The following is a 13,290-nucleotide window of genomic DNA, read 5'->3' as shown; positions in this document are numbered from 1 at the left end:
TCAATGCAATTTCATTAAGATAAACTTATATAAGTTTTTATATATATATTATTTTTCAAAAAAAATATTAACTTTAACTTTTCAAAATAATTTATTATCATTATTATTTAAAATAATGTTTGAATATAGAAAGATATTCAACAAAATCGAACTGGAGTTTGTAAAATATCCAAGCCATTCATAGCTTTCAAAGATATTGTGATTTCATACTTCTAAAACATGAGAGAGCTCTTGAATTCTCATAGCAGCAAGTCCTCTATATTGTAGAATAGATTATTTTTTGTGAGAAAATCACAATATCAACGTTGAATTCTATCTTGACTTTACACATATTCGCTGAGGGCAACATTTTTTCTGTATGTTTTCTAATAATGCAAAAAGAAATTATATATATTCACCTGATAATGTAGTTCAATTCCTTAATAAAGGAAGATATCAAAGACTATACCTCTTTGGAGCATTAGACAAGGAATGGGAAAAAGTATCAGCTTGAAGAGGATTAGAAGAGGTGATGGTTTTAGTTTTATATGTTTTGTAATATATTTTTCATTAAAGTGTTTGCTTTAATATTTTGTTAGCAAATATATTTGTTAAGTTTATTAGGTGTTTTTTGGAATCCTAAAATTTGGGAGCAATTTTTTTTAATGTGCAATAGTTTTGAATGTAAGAATGTAAGAATGTAAGGTATATAATTATTTCATGTTTTTTAATATTTACTTGGCATTGTTGTTGCTCATTTTTATTCATATTTTTTTAGGCGTGGTCTATATTGGAATTGGGTTTGAGGAATTTCTAATTTTTAAATTATGAACAGTTAAGATTTGATAATCTAGGAATATTCTTTATCTAATACATGATCCAACGGATAATATAAAAGGTATGTGAATGGTTTTTCAATTTCTTTGCTTTGCTCATGTCTTTAATCTATTAAAAATCATTAATGAAATGTAATACCCTCCTCCCACATCTACCCAAGCAATTGGCGAGCCAGGGTAAACATGTGACAAGAGGCCACTATGATATGATTTGACCTCCTAAGTTATGTTAAGGAAGTGGAACCAACAGAAACACACCATACAGACATTCAACATCAGCATTAGGACCCTCTACCAACCAACCCCTTGGTCGCACTGAGCTTTGGACCACTTGATATCCGGATGCTCTCATGCTATGGGTATGCCAATGTTCAGGGACCTCTGGATGCTCTCAAAGGCCTGCAAGTCAATGTCCAGGGGCTATTTTATAGAGTGTTGTGCCAGTGTCCCCAAGATTTGAGCCACATTTTCAGGCCAAGATCCCAGGTCACTACGCAGAATTGAATGACATCTTCAGAATAGTAAAGTCACAAGGAAATGAAAATATAAATTAAATTACTTGAATGAGACCTTGACTGGACCCCTACTAGCCATGACAAACATTTCATCAAACATATCATGAATATGTAATTTGCAGGTGTAAATAATAGATCTGAGCATATGGGTCTCATACTTAGCTGAGAATCGCTAAGAAGCATTGATGCCTCAACACATCAACAACCATTTGATCCATTAGGTCATAGATACATTTTTCATTGATTTACCAGTAAAAACATGATGAGAGCCATACATAGCTACTGTCATAAAACATATATATAACCATCATAATAGAAACAGAAAAACCAATAAAATCATAGCCATATGATCCACATATAAACCAATATAATACTCATAGAGATACAAGGAGAAATAACCTCATATTGATGATGCAAAATCCAAACCCGATATGGGACTTCCGCGTTCCACCCAACCGTAGAATGGCTAAGTCAAATCTCTCTTTAGTCATTCACCCCCATGCCATATTCCAAACATGAATGTGGGATATCATAGAACACATCAATCCAAAACCATTCAAGTAGTGCAGAGGCCATGCACCTCAACCCATCAAATAGTGATTCCATATCATGACCAGACATCACAAAACCATCATCAGATTGGTCTCTATCCAAGCCTTCCAGGGCTTCTAGAGATTTTTTTCCAACCAAGGTTTCCAAGACTAGTAACTCAACCCACAAAGGGCTTCCAGAGTGTTTGTCCAACCAAGGCTTCTAGGACTAGTAACTCAACTTAAGTTATTACAAGGCATCTAGAGCATTTGTCCAACTAGGGCTTTTAGGAACTAATAACTCAACCCAAGCTAAGGAAACATGAGAACCAACCAAAACAAACAAGGAAATAAACCCACAATCTCCATGGCTATCCAAGAAATGAAAAGGTTACACAATCCACTATCAATCCAGACAATTATCCATGCCAGTGATAGATCATGACCAATAATCCACATGCATATGCCATGCATGACAAAACTAGTGAGGAAAACATACATGCAACTCGGTACCTGCAAGAAAATCCTGTTGTAGCTGTTGATCCCGATGTCCTCTTGCACTTTCCTGATCTTCCTTTGACTTCTTTCTCCAACAATCCAAGTATGCCACAGCCTCCAAGAGTGCTCTAACAAAACTCTAATTATCCAAGAGTATGAGAGAGCTCCAAAACTGAAATGACAAAAAAGGTTACCAACTGATCCTCAGAAGCCTTTTTATGAATGAGGCCTCTATTTTCTTCATTTTCTATTATTTTCCTTCATTTTCCTTCTCACATGCAATATGTGACCTTTCACCTCCATTTTCTCCTAATTTCCACTATTTTCATAAATAAATGTGCCAAAAATCCATTTTTCCTTTCCAAAGCCTTAGCCATTGCCTTTGCCAATTTTCTTAGCCATTAATAACCAAATTAACTCCCACTGGGATGTTTTTCCCAACATTCAGCTTTGAATAAGTGTCCCATCAACCATGGTTATTATTTTTTCCTTTATTAACTTTTATTACATGCAATTTTCACCAGGGCTATTACAGAACCCTCCCCCTTGGGGGAACACAATCCTCGGTGTTCAACAACATCTATAACCACAAAATTATTTTAAGAAAAATATATTTCCAATGGAGATTTATCAGTTAGCTCATTGTTGTATTTACAATGATCACCTTGCTAAGAAGAAAACCAAAATGAAAACATAACAAACATAACATCATAATGACATGACACTCATACTGCTTATTAGAGCTTTATAACATATCTCATGGTGGTATTTAAATCCATATACATATGTACATATACAAAAATCACCGAACATATACCAAAAAATATACCAAGACATATACCAAAACACCATACCAAAACTCCATGCCAAAACTGCTTTGCCTCAACTAGCAAATAACGAAGGATACATAGCCCACATTTAATCCTCCATCTCCCATGTAGCTTCATCAAGCCCAAAGTGCTTCCATTGCACCTTAACCTGTTCGATTGCTTAGTTCTGGAGTATGAGCACCTTTTTCTGCAATATACATTGAGGCTTTGGCTGGAATTTTCCATTTGGTTCCACCTGCAATACAGACCAGTTAACCATATGATCAACATCTTTAACATACTTATTAAGTAATAACACATAGAAAAATTCATGTAATTTCATTGTCGGAGGTAGTGCAAGTCAATAGGCTACTGTCCCAATCCTCTTGATGATACTGAAGGGTCCATAAAACCATGGTGCTAGCTTGGCACATGATCCAATCCGTAAGGAACTCTTCTTTGGTTTGATGTGAAAGTACATCTGTTCCCCAACTTGGAACTCCTTGAACAACTTGTTCTGATATGCATATTTCTTCTTTCTATCATGTGCCGCCTTTAGTTTTTTTTATTACCTACATTTTATGTTCCATGTCTACCAACATGTCTAGCCCAATCAACACCCTGTTAACTGGATCATTCCAACTGACAGGAATATTACAACTTTGTCGATACAATGCCTCAAATAGACTCATCTTCAAATATTCCTTATACCCATTTTTGTAAGCAAGCTCTACCAATGGAAGGTACTCTTCCCACTTTCGCTGCTAATGTATCACATACATCATCAACATGTCCTCCAATATCTTGTTGGGTCTCTCTGTCTGTCCATCTTTTTACGGATGATAAGTTGTACAGAAGGCCAACTCTATGCCCAAATCTGCAGATAACTCCTTCCAAAACTTGGAAGTGAACTTTGCATCCCTTTCTGACACAATCTTCTTTGGAACACCATGCAATCTGACCACATCTCTAATCAATACATGTTCCACATCGCTAGATGAGAATGTAGACTTCAATGGAATGAAGTGTGCAACCTTTGTCACCCTGTCCACAATAACCATGATGGAATCATGTTGTCTCACTGTCCTCAACAAAACTGTGATGAAGTCCATGGAAATGAACTCCCATTTCCATTATGGAATTGCAATCGGCTATAATAGTCCACCTAAATGTTTACACTCTTCCGTCACACATTGACAATCAAAACACCTAGCCACAAACTCTGCTACATCCATATTTAGGTTCAACCAATAATAAAATCTCTTCACTGTTGTCAGTGTCTTCTCATAACCTGGGTGACCTGAATATGATTTTGAATGAAACTCCCTCAAGATCACCTTCTTGAGCTTACTTCTATCTAGAACATATATCCTATCTCTGAATCTGACCAATTTGTATGTCGTAGGACAATAGTCCACATCCTATGCACCTTCACCTATACTTGTACCTGTACCTATACTATCACTTGTACCTATGCCTATACTATCACCTATACCTATACCTGTACTACCACATGTACCTGTACCTATACTCTATTGTAACCTGTGCATAATCTCCATATACTTGACATTTTCCTGACCTGCCTGTTAGTCCTGAGGTGCAGTGCTGCTAGTTTGAAGATTAGAGGAAGAAGATGGTTTTCTTTGCTGTCCTGGAAAGGGCCCCACACAGGCCATCACTCCACTCTCCCCGCTCTTCCACTTACATTCTATCCCACTCATATCTTAACCCAACCCTCACTTCATAGCAAAACCCTCTTCCGCCTTAACCTTAGCTAAATTAACCCTCGAAGAGCTTACCTTTTTGTCTATACATGCCCTCTGCACATTCCTCGAGGACATCCCGTACCTCCAGATTCCCTCCGCCATTGATCCTCCCCACCGATTTGACAGCCCATGTTTCACCTGACCGATGAGACATGCTCGGCCAATCTCCGCCATTAGATCACTCCTGCTAGATCTAACGACTGTCGCTCTTATTGCACAGGCAACTAGCGAGAGGAGTACCCGACCAATAAAGGCGGTTTCTCTCTCTCCTCCTCCGCTACGTGGCATGTAGTGAGTGGCATTGGGCGGACTCCACCCTTTACTGCTTACTGCCCAATAAGTGCTCGATAAAAATTGTAACCACCCCCCGGGTGCTATCATCTGAGCACCTCCTCCACCCAATAGCCATCCGATCTGTCCACCGAGATCTAATGGCTTAGACTTTTCCGCTCCCACTAAAGATCGCAAGCCTCATGCAATCAATCCCCTCTGTCCATTTCTTTTGATCCAGCGGCCCTCATTCATGATCTCTCCCGCTTGTCCTTCGCCACCCTGCCATTACTCTGTCTGTCCTATTCAATTCATACAACAGCTACCTGCTTGTCCTCCACCATCCTACCATTACTCTATTCTTCCTAATTAGCATGTCCAGTCGCCCATGCACCTCATACTCTACTTCCTACCAGTTACCCAAGGAGGAAGGTGGTTGACTCTATCAATATAGTGACAGCTAGGCTGCTGAACTAAATTAACAGAGAGTGTGGCCGAATGAGGAAGGAAAAAGCACGATACAAGCAAATAGAATTAAATATTCTTGGAGCCTCACTGGCACAATCAAGCTAGCCACCTAACAGGGCAGCGCTGTACTAGAATTAATTACCGTTTTTGTGATGGAAGGAAAATTGTGTCCTTGTACGCAATCAGGTAGTTAAAGGCAGTGGGGATATATTAAGAAACCCCGAGCCCTAAAAAGATCGAGAGCATTGTAAAGAGCTATAAATAGATGAAAGTAAAATGTAATCAAGGTTCAACTTCTAGAAACTGTTAAGACTCTACCACTCAAGCTTCTCATCTTCATTCATCAATAATACAAGCTTCTTTTGTTGTTATATGTTCAATATCCCAATTTCCCTATTGTTCTAAGCTTGCACTTGAACAGGCTTTTCAGGTTTCGTTTGTGTCTAATGCCAAATAACTGCCATCTTATCTCTGCGTTGATGTATTAGATTCGCAAGCTTCATTTGCTTTCTGTAGTTGGCCATCATATGTTTTTGTATGTATCTGCTATTATGGTTAGTATTCTCCATTCATTCACTTAATCTACAAACTATTGAACATTAGTGGTATAAAGCCTTGTAGGCTATGGGTGTTCATGCATGTCTTGGGTTAAACATAGTTGAAATGGTTATCTAGCTTGATCCAAACCATCATCCATTCCAATAGTTCTGAGAATAATATCAAAGATTATATGTTACCAGGCATCTTCGAGCGACAACCATAGGAGAGTTTCCTGGAGTGATAACATAATTAGCGCCATTGCCGGGGAGAGGAAACTGAAGCTCAACTTCCCTGGGAAATGACATAGATCCAGCTTTGATGATAGAAAAAGTCTGGGCACATTTTTGGTTGAAATCATCTATCTAGCGACTCTATTGGAGGCTAAACCTATTAGCGACTCCACATCATAGTATTGGCTCAGTTTGTGAGGCATACTCGGAGAAATCCTCAAAAGTCACCAGCTGACCCAGTACCTAACCTTGAAAAGATCAATAAAGAAAGAAAGGTATCATAGAAAGGAGCATCAGGATCAGGTAAACCTAAACAATCTTCTAGATCTCTGCAAGAAAGGCTTGTAATAGAACAAATACATGTTGAGAGTATAGCTTCTAATACTAGCAGTGAAGAAAAACTTTCAAAGATTCATAAAGCTCCTTATTCCTTAGGTCCTCCTTTTGCTTTAAGCCCAAAGGAAACCTCACCTCCTATCCATCATATCCCTTTAGTCTTATCAGTCACTCCTCAGCCCTCTGTCATTTAGAATTCCACTACCCTTCTAGCCATCATAGCTATGGCAGGTCCACAAGCACCCACCAAAATGGAGAGAATTATAGCTGCTAGGTATGGACCTCTAGTACTGCCCATTCCTTTAAATGCTATGCCCACTGGAGAATATCATAAATATATGCCTAAGTTTACCGGGACGGAAGGGGTTATAGGTGAAGAACATGTTGAATCATTCTATAGCTATGCTGATAATCTAGATATTAGTGAAGATGATGTATGGATGAGAGTATTTGTACAAAACCTAGATGGAGAGACTAGGCAATGGTTCAGAGAATTGACCTTGAGGTCTAGAACAAATATTGAAGCATTGGATGATGTTTTTTTAAAGCATTGGGGGGATAAGAAAGATCTTCTCTACTACCATACCTAGTTTGGGAACCTGAAAAGGGAAAATGGTGAGTCACTATCTGATTTCAATAAAAGGTTTAACCGCATGATAGAAAGATACTAGCTAAAGTGAAACCCAACCCTACCTCTGTTAAACTCACCTATACCAATGCTTTTGATTCTGACTTCAGTCTACTATTAAGAGAGAGAAGATGTGCCACTTTGGCTGAGATGCAGGATGTAGCCTTGGAGATAGAATCCAACATCATGGCTGCAGACAAACTCAAGGGACATGTTGATCGAAGGAGATAGAGGGGTGAATCTTCATCATCATCAGATCCCAAGATAGATAATATGACTAAGATAATAGACTCATTAGCCTCTAAAATCTCTAAGCTAAAGATGGAACAACACTTTGGGAATGGAAGAGCTCCTAATGCCTTTGCTTTTAGAAATCTGAACCCATACAGAAGAACTAATGAGCAGTTGTATGTTCATCAAAGAAACAAAGATGCAAATGAAGACCAAAGGATGAAGAACCCTTTGCAGAATGTTGTCATGGATGAAGATCAATATGAGGAAGATGATGAGATCCATTGTCTGGAAGACAAAGGCAATGCCTCTTTTCTAACCATAGCTGCATATGAAGAGTCACTATCCGAGGACCAGAACAGCCAAGAGTGGGATGGTGTGGTTGTTCTGCAAGTTGATGACCAACATTGATACAATCTAAGGTCCAAGTTGGATACTGCCCAACAAAATCCTGTTCAGAGGGTTACCGTCCCTGAAATGCAGAAAACTAACAAGAAAAAATGACCAACAACTAATCCCATCATTCTCAAAGCTCCAGCTCCAGAGGTAAGAGGCCTTGATAAGTTCCCTTCTCCTTTCAGTTTTGAATCAGAAATCCAAAAGCTAAAAATATCTATACCTCTAATGGAACTAGTGAAGAATGAATCCTTTAAGAGACCCATCCTCGAGGACATTGAGCTTAAAACCACACAAGCACCCAATGACTATGTGAATCTGCAAGATGACAAATTGGTCGTTGTCCTCAGCCCAATGATTGAGCATTCTGATGACAATTCCCCATCATTCTATGTCTCCTTAACCATTCATGACAAAATCCTTCACAATTGTCTATTGGACACAGGTTCCAACCATAATCTAATGCCCAAGGTTGTCATGGACGAGTTTGGCCTTGACATCACTAGGCCTTATCATGACTTGTTTCCTTTTAACTCTAGAAAGGTGAAATGATTGGGGTTAATCAAAGACCTAGCCATCACCTTGTCTCAGTTTCCCATGAAGAGCATGATGATGGATATTGTGGTAGCAGATGTCCCCCCTATGTTTGGCATGTTACTTTCTAGAGGGTGGATTAAGAGGTTAGGTGGGACATCGCAGAATGACTTGTCCTATGCCATTATCCCAGTCTTTGGAGGTGAAAGCAAGAGATTGTACAGAGAGGCTCAATTAGCTTATATCATCAGTGATGAAAGGAATCCTGCTAATCATCCCATCTATGTTGTTGATACTGATTTTGGGGCCTACATTCTTCAAGTAGAAGAATCACAGTTGACCTCCATATAGCTTAGAAAGCTGGTTTGCCATATCAAAGAGGAAGAGGGCCCACAAATATGGGATATGTTCTTTTATGGGTCTTGCTCTAAGGAAGCTGTAGGGGTAGGTGTAGTTCTTGTATCTCCCACACAAGAATGCATAAATTTTCCTTTCAAGATAACTTTTCAGGTCACCAATAATACCACAGAATATGAAGCCTTGATGTTAGGCTTAAACGCTGCTAAAGAAATGGGCATCAAAGATATGAAAGTGTTTGGAGATGTAGACCTTATTATTCAATAGGTGAACAAGACATTCCAAGCAAAACACCCCAGGCTGAAGGCATACAGAGATGAGGTATGGAAACTCAAGGATTCTTTCAATAGCTTTAGTATTTCGTACATCCCTAGAGCTAAGAATCAGCTTGCTGATTCCCTTGTTGTGTCTGCTAGCACTTTTATCACTCCTTTTCCTCCTATGTTGACTTACGAAGTCCAAGTGAAATATAGACCATCTTTGGCTGACAATGTCAAGTACTGGAAAGTTTTTGAAGATGATGATGAAGTCAATAGGTTTCTACAGGTCATTGATGAATTCTCTAAAATGAAAATTGACCAAGAGAATGAAGCCATTGAGGAATGCAACCAGTCCAAGCTGAGAGACAAAATTGGCCAGGATAGCATTGTGCAGCTGCCTAGTAATCATATACCCAAAGGGTTGGTGCCCTTAGAGAGGTTGTTTGACCATAACGATGTACCTTATAAACCTGCCAAAAAAGAAAGTGAGTCTGCAGTTTAGGAACATAATATAGGGAGTCCAACCCACCCAAAGTATATCAATTTTTCCCCTCACTTGTCCTCTGCCCAAAGCTCTGAGTATTGCACCCTAATGAAATAGTTTGTTGATGTCTTCGCTTGGGAATACAATGACCTTAAGACCTATGACACCAGCATTATTCAACATAAGATTCCACTAGAGAAGAGCACCGTCCCCTTCAAGAATAAATTGAGGCCGATTAACCCTCTCTTGTTACCTCTGATTGAAAAGGAGATCAAGAAGTTGCTAAATGCCAAAATCATAGTTCCCCTAAGGTACTCGAAGTGGATAGCTAATCTTGTGATAGTGAGGAAGAAGAATGGAGAAATTAGGCTTTGTGTTGATTTCAGGAATCTGAACAAGTGCTCTAAAAAAGACAACTACCCCCTGCCCAAGATGGAACATTTGCTACGAAAAGTCGCAGGGGCTAGAGCCATGTCTTTCTTAGATGAATTTTTAGGCTACAATCATATTGTCATACACCTAGAAGACCAAGAAAATACTGCATTCACTACTCCTTGGGGCACTTTCATGTACTCTAAAATTCCTTTTGGACTGGTGAATGCTAGGGCTACTTTACAGAGGGCCATGGAAATAGCCTTCGTGGGAGAGAAGGACAAGTTTGTCCTTATCTATCTTGATGACATAATAGTTTTCTCCAGCAGTCACAAGGATCATTTACAACATTTGAGGAAGGTGTTCCTAAAGTGTAGAAGATTTGGAATTTCAGTAAATCCAAGGAAGTCATAGTTTGCTCTTGAAGAAGGCAAACTTTTAGGGCATATTGTTTCTGCTGCAGGTGTCAAAATTGATCCAGAAAGAGTTCAAGCAATACAGACATTGTCCATCCCAAGGTCAAAAAGGGACATTCAATCCTTTTTGGGTAGAATTAACTTTGTGAGGAGATTTATTCCAAACTTTGCAAAGCTAGTGAAGCACATCACTTCCATGCTAAAAAAGGGGTCAGAGATAAAATGGACAGAGGCTGCAAGAAGATCTTTCGAAGCCATCAAAAGAGCTATCATGGAAGCTCCCACTTTAATCAGCCCATACTACACCAAGGAGTTTTATATCTTCTCTTTTGCCTCTTCTGATACACTTGCAGCAGTCTTGTTGCAGAAAAATGGTGAAGATGTAGAGCACCCAGTGGCCTTCTTCAGCAAAACATTGAGGGATGCTAAATTAAGGTATGACCTTATTGAAAAACAGGCATATTCTCTTATAAAGTCCTTAAAGGCATTCTGAATTTACATTCTCAAGTCCAAGGTGGTTTCCTATGTGCCTTCAGCTTCAGTAAATGATGTCCTAACTGAGCCAGATGTTGATGGAAGGAGAGCCAAATGGATTGCAAAACTCATAGAATTCGATGTAGAGGTGAAGCCCACCAAGCTTGTTAACGTCCGAGGCTTGGCTAAGCTTACGGCTGAGGAAAATTGTAGTCTTCTTGACATAAATTACACGAGCTTAAATTCAGATGGAGAACAAATAGAGGAAGCAGCAGGAAAGCACGAACAGAACCAGTCTTTGGCTGAGAATTTGGCCACTTGTGAGTGGTATTCCAATATAGTTCATTTCTTATTGAAGCTAGAAGTCCCTCCAGGGCTTAGCTCAGGTCAGGCCAGGACCATTAAGCTCAGATCAGCTAAGTTTTGTATTAATAAGAACTTTCTTTATTGGAGGGACCCATCTGGAATCCTCTTGAGATGTCTAGACAAAGAACAATCTGTGGAAGTTATGCACTAGTTTCATTCTAGCATCTGTGGAGGGCATCATTATTGGAAAACCACAACCCACAAGATCCTGAGGGTTGGGTATTATTGGCCTACTCTATTCTCTGATGTGTTTTCATTTGTGAAATCTTGTGACAAATGCTAGAGGTTTATAGGAAGACAACATCTAAAATCTCTGCCCTTGAAGCACATACACACCAATGGTCCCTTCCAGCAGTGGGGTTTAGATTTCATAGGGGAGATCAATGCACATTCCAGTGGCCAACACAGGTTGATTTTAGTATCCACTGACTATTTTACCAAATGGATTGAAGCTATACCCACTAAGAAGGCTGATCACCAGGTTGTCATGAAGTTCCTAACCGAGAATATTTTCACCAGATTTGGCTGCCCAACCGAGCTAGTCACTGATAATGCAGCAGATTTCAGAGCAAGGGAATTAGTGGACATGTGTGAATCCATGGGCATTCAATTAGTGTATTCTACCTCATATTATCCTCAAGGCAATGGCTTGGTTGAATCATCAAATAAGAGCCTAGTCAGGATAATAAAAAAACTGCTGGAAGACAACAAAAGAAGCTGGGATTCCAAGCTGAAGTTTGCACTATGGGTTGATAGAGTTACCACCAAGAAATCCATAGGGAACTCTCCATTCAAGCTAGTGTATGGTACTAAAGTTGTTTTTCCTATCCAATTGACCCTCCCTATGGCCAAGTTCTTGCAAGAGGAGCTGGATGAAGGAGATGACATGGAAAGGAGGATGAGTGACTTGGTCGAAGTCTAGCAGATCAAGGAACAACTAATTGAGAAGTCAGCAATGCATCAAAAGAAGATCAAGGAAGTATTTGATAAAAAGGCAAAGGTGGACAGTTTTCAGGTTGGTGACTGGGTCCTCAAGTGGGATGCTTTCAAGGAAAAGAAGGGTAATCATGGAAAATTCGACGCCTTGTGGACAAGACCTTTTGTCATCACTCAGGCCCACATGAACAACACCTTTTCCCTTCACAATCTGGAGGGGGAAAGTTTTTTCAATGGCCCAATCAATGGGCAATTTCTCAAGCTTTATTTTGTTTAAGGTTATAAAGGCCTTAGCTTTGTAAATATGTTTTTGTCTCAATTTTTATTTTTATGCAAAATTGACCCCATGCCCAATGGAACACTAGGAGGAAGATTTGATTTTGGTTTTACTGGAAAGGCAATGATCTATGGTTCTTGAAACCTCACAAGGAGGCTTTCATCCCCAGAAGGAGCCAGTGTTAGCCCTGAGGTGCAGTGCTGCTAGTTTGAAGATTAGAGGAAGAAGATGGTCTGCTTTGCTGTCCTGGAAAGGGCCCCACACGGGCCATCACTCCACTCTCCCCGCTCTTCCACTTACATTCTATCCCGCTCATATCTTAACCCGACCCTCACTTCATAGAAAAACCCTCTTCTGCCTTAACCTTAACTAAATTAACCCCCGAAGAGCTTACCTTTCCGTCCATACGCGCCCTTCGCACATTCCTCGAGGACATCCCATACCTCTGGATTCCCTCCGCCATCGATCTTCCCTCGCCGATTTGATGGCCCATGTTTCACCCAACCGACAAGACATGCTCGACCAATCTCCGCCATTAGATCACTCCGCTAGATCTAACAGTTGTCGCTCTTATCGTGCGGGCAACTAGTGAGAGGAGTACTTGCTTGATAAAGGTAGTTTCTCTCTCTCCTCCTCTGCTATGTGACATGCAGTGAGTGGCATCGGGTGGGCTCCACCCTTTACTGGTTATCGCCTGATAAGTGCCCGATAAAAATCGTAACCACCCCTCGGGCGCTATCGTTCGAGCACCTCCTCCGCCCGATAGCCGTTCGATCTGTCCA

At 39.9% G+C, this 13,290-nt stretch overlaps 1 pseudogene; it reads right to left on the bottom strand.

The window, feature by feature from the left end:
• LOC149264875 (phospholipase D delta pseudogene) overlaps positions 1–13,044 on the bottom strand; it is a 31,921-nt pseudogene extending 18,877 nt beyond the window's left edge.
• Between the last annotated feature and the right edge of the window lie 246 nt (positions 13,045–13,290).

Source organism: Pinus tabuliformis, chromosome 6 (assembly GCF_031772625.1).
Source record: "Pinus tabuliformis cultivar Carrire ecotype Pingquan chromosome 6, CPIR1, whole genome shotgun sequence".
NCBI classification, from domain to species: Eukaryota; Viridiplantae; Streptophyta; class Pinopsida; order Pinales; family Pinaceae; genus Pinus; species Pinus tabuliformis.
Note: the sequence above shows the minus strand (reverse complement) of the source record. Positions and strands in the feature narration are given on the sequence as shown.